Below are 4,451 nucleotides of genomic sequence, written 5' to 3' on the forward strand. Positions count from 1 at the left end.
CTCCTGGCCTAAGTTGACGGTCATTCCGAAGAATGTAATGTGATCCTCGCACGAGAAATTCGGCTGTCTGTCTGCTTCCTAAAGCAAGAAATCGTCATGATCGGGCTTGGACAGTTAAAGGTAACTGTTTCAGACCATAATTTTTAAAATGCTAACCTTATGTCTTGCTAGAGTCAGAAAAGGGCCAATGCTCTAACAGCAAACTATGGAGAATGTATTATACTAGCATGGTTTTACACACATAACCTAAACTCTCCTTTGACTACAACTTGGTCTGGAGAAATGCAGATAATTAAAATTAGTAATTATCAAAAACCTCAGAAAATAAAAATAAATAGTGCTCCCATGCTATCTTGTGTCTTTTTCAGTATCACACTGCTCAAATGTGCTTGCACAGTCACACATATGTTTTGTTAAAGATTGGTAGGGGTGGCACCTCTGGGGAAAGATGACATTTACAAACTTTTTTTTTATTTTGTAATTAATGTTTCTATTCCATATGATAACCACAGCTTTTCCTAAATAACTGATCTCTTGGTGATACACATTTTTACATGCTGACATCTAACTTTACCAGTGTTTTCAATGTTCTTTGTTAAGAAAACAGTTGAAAAAAGTAATTGTCTTTCTCTTCTCTTCCCATTACTCTCTGGAGCTGAACATTTTTCTTCCCCCTGTAGAGCCGTAAATTTATTTACAAAACTCCAGTGTTGTAACAGAAATCACTTGCTTATTTAGAAACTAGATTATGGCCCGATGCTATCGCATCGGGAGGATGCGATAGCATCACACCTCTTGCCATGTTAACCCTCAACACACACACTCCTCAACACACACTCCTCTCACCTTTCACCATCTCCACTAACTCTTTCACTCCACATACGACCCCTTCTCTCACTCCGTCTCTCATACTCACGCTGTCATCGCCGCTGCTCCACGATCCCCGACATCTTCTTCCGCCGGCGCCATCCTGGATCCAGACGTTGTCCACGCCGGCGACATGTTCTTGCGGCGACGCCATCTTGAGTATCGTGAAATCCCGCGATAGTCAAGATGACGTCGCCGGAAGAACATGTCGCCGGCGTGGACGACGTCGGGATCCAAAATGGCGTCGACTAAGTCTCGCGAGTTTTCGCCGACGCCATTTTGGATCCCGACGTCGTCCTCGCCGGCGACATGTTCTTGCGGCGACGCCATCTTGACTATCGCGGGATTTCGCCGATCCAAAATGGCGTCGCCGCAAGAACATGTCGCCGGCGTGGAGGACGTCTGGATCCAGGATGGCGCCGGCGGAAGTTGATGTCGGGGATCGTGGATCAGCGGCGATGACGGCATGAGTATGAGACACGGAGTGAGAGAAAGGGTCGTATGTGGAGTGAAAGAGTGAGTGGACGTGAGTGGAGATGGTGAAAGGTGAGTGGAGTGTGTGTGTTGAGGGTTAACATGGAAAGAGGTGTGCGGTGACGTCACCGGTTACAACTGGACGGAAGTTGTTACAACCGGAAGTTGCTTAGGGCATTTATTATTATAGATGAGATGTAAGAGAAAAGGATAAGAAAGTTCTTGGCATCCAATCACAAAATACTTTTTAGGACATTATTATTTTCAAAGTGTTATAAATCCAAAAACTGCCTTGCTCATAGAATCATAGAATGCTAGGGTTGAAAGGAACCTCCAGGGTCATCGTGTCTGTCCAGCCTCTGATTGAAGACTTCAATTGCTGGAGAACACAACACCTCTCATGACAGCCTGTTCCACTCATTGATTACTCTCACTGTCAAAAAGTTTTTTTCTTATATCTCATCTTTATTTTCTCCCTTTCAGTTTCATCCCATTGCTTCTCATGTTTCCATGTGCAAATGACAATAATGATAATCTCTCTACAATGTGACATCCCTTCAGATATTTGTAGACAGCTTTGAAGTCTGCTCCAAGCCTTCTGGTTTGCAAGCTAAACATTCCCAGATCCTTTAAATGTTTCTCATAGGACCTACTTTGCAGTCTGCTCACCATCCTGGTAGATCTTTTCTGAACTTGATTCAGTTTTTCAATGTATTTTTTAAAATGTGGTGCCCAGAACTGGACACAGTATTCCAGATGAAGTCTGACCAAGGAGGAGTAGAGGGGGATAATTACTTAATGTAATCTAGACTCCATGTTTCTCTTAGGCCTCTTTCACACATCAGGTTTTCGCCGTCAGGCGCGATCCGGCGCTTTTGACAGAAACCGGATCCGGCAAAATGCAATGCCGGATCCGGTTTCCCCCCCATTGACTTGCATTTGCGCCGGATCGCGCCGGATGGCCATGCGTTTCATCCGGTTTTCGCCGGATCCGGCAATGTGTCGCAATGTGTCGCGATCCGGCGTCTGGAAAAAACGTCTACTGTAACGTTTTTTGTCTCCGGCGAAAAAGCCGGACACGCCGGATCCGGCGCATCCGGCTTTTTCACACAATGAAAGCCTATGAGCGCCGCAATGCGCCGGATCCGGCGAAAGCCGGATCCGGTGGCCGGATCCGGTTTTTTTGGTCTGAGCATGCTCAGTAGCTCTGCCCACAGGAGATATATAAAAGCAAGACAATGGGACCCTCATCCACACCCAACATGCCACCCAAGACAGCAACCAGGCGCAGGAGAAGGCAGCAGACATCTGCAGCAGCAGCACCATCAGCAACACCCCAAATGGAGCAGCATACTGAACGGGAGGGGAGTCCAGAAGCAGATGAGAGACGGTAATTATCAAATCCCCCATTCCTCCAAACTAGGGCCATGGAATATCAAGATATTCATTGGCCCTTTGTTTCTCTTTATTCAACAGCCGCCAAAGAGATGCAGCAGCAGCACCATCAGCAACACCCCAAATGGAGCAGCATGCTGAACGGGAGGGGAGTCCAGAAGCAGATGAGAGACAGTAATTATCAAATCCCCCATTCCTCCAAACTAGGGCCATGGAATATCAAGATATTCATTGGCCCTTTGTTTCTCTTTATTCAACAGCCGCCAAAGAGATGCAGCAGCAGCAGCAGCAGCAGAAATGGCATCACTGGCAGCAGCAATACCCACAGCCATGGAGTCTGGCCATCAACAGGACAGCACATCTTCTTCTGGGAGCCCTCCCTCGCATCGTCAGCGTTTGACGGTAAGTTTTTAGTTCCAAAATCCATCATCTCTGTAATATATGTCTATTCATTGCCTTTTATTTCAAAACAGGAATCACAAGATGAAGAGGAGCTCCCAGAAGAAGAAGGAAGGGGTGGACAGACGCTTGGAGTGGGCTCACAATTCGTAAGTTTTTTGCATCAAACGCAGAAACACAACATCACACTACACACAACACATAGAAAACAATGTTCTGCAGACCACACACAGCAAACAAATGCCTACATCCAAACTCATAACATTTTTTGTTTTCTTCTCTAGTCTTCCCAATCTGGTGCTCGGCCAAGAGGTCCTCGCAGTGCCTCCCAGGGTCGTCGGCGACAGCAACGCGGCAGTCACCAGCGTGTAAGTATAAATATTTTTGCTTTGTTTTTTGGCACTTTTTATTTCATTTCTTTTGTGGAGACTAATTATGTTATTTTTGTCTTTTTCTTTAACAGCCTTCACAGCGTGCTCCCGACTCTGACGGTGAGGATGGAGGGATTGATGTGGACCGCCTCATCGATCTCGTCAGAGAAAGGGAGCCGCTCTGGAATATGGCTGATCGCCGCCACGCTGACCTGATCATTACCCGACGACTCTGGGAGGAAATCTGTTCTCTCCTTGTGGGCCGCTGGGAGGACCTCGAAGCTCGGGACCAGATTAAAGAGCGTAAGTATATACAGTAACGGTTGCTTGATGTAAACCAGTGTTTCCCGAACTCCAGTCCTCGTGGTCCCCACAGATCATGTGTTCAGGATTTCTATTTACTATTGAAATCCTGAAAACATGACCCCTGGGGACCATGAGGACTGGAGTTTGTAAAACACTGATGTTGTATACTAACCACTCCTTTCTCGTTTCAGGGAACAGAATTGTGAATCGGTGGCGGTCTGTGAGGGATCGTTTCAAGAAGGAGTTCAATAAAGAGATGCGGGCCCCGAGTGGATCTGGAGGACGCAGGAGCAAGTACAAGTACGCACAAGCCCTGTCGTTCCTCCGGGAAACAATGCTCACCAGAAGGTAAATATTACACACCACATGTGAAAAAGATGTAACTTTTTTTTTTCAGCCAGGGCCATACCATGTCAGTATTTTAATTGTTTTTTTTTCTCTTTATTCCACAGCACGGTGAGCAGCACTCGGGAGCCTGCACGATTGGACCCTTCTGAGGCGATCCCTGAGGAGACCGGCACCGAGGGACACTTCGACCGCCCCGGTACATCTGCACCTTCCCTGCCTTCCCACACATTCGACCCATCTGTCCCATCCACCAGCACAGGAGCATCGTGGCCGCCTACATTACATGAAGCT

General features: G+C 46.9%; 1 long non-coding RNA gene across 1 annotated transcript; it reads left to right on the forward strand.

Moving 5' to 3' along the window:
• Positions 1–2,269: 2,269 nt before the first annotated feature.
• On the forward strand, positions 2,270–3,489 carry LOC141096830 (uncharacterized). The gene is made up of 3 exons (XR_012233784.1): positions 2,270–3,138; positions 3,210–3,284; positions 3,420–3,489. It is a non-coding gene; the product is annotated as an uncharacterized lncRNA (long non-coding RNA).
• The last annotated feature ends 962 nt before the right edge of the window (positions 3,490–4,451 follow it).

The sequence above is a fragment of the Dendrobates tinctorius genome, unplaced genomic scaffold (genome assembly GCF_039654945.1).
Source record: "Dendrobates tinctorius isolate UK_male_01 unplaced genomic scaffold, ASM3965494v1 ptg000079l, whole genome shotgun sequence".
In the NCBI taxonomy this organism is placed as follows: Eukaryota; Metazoa; Chordata; class Amphibia; order Anura; family Dendrobatidae; genus Dendrobates; species Dendrobates tinctorius.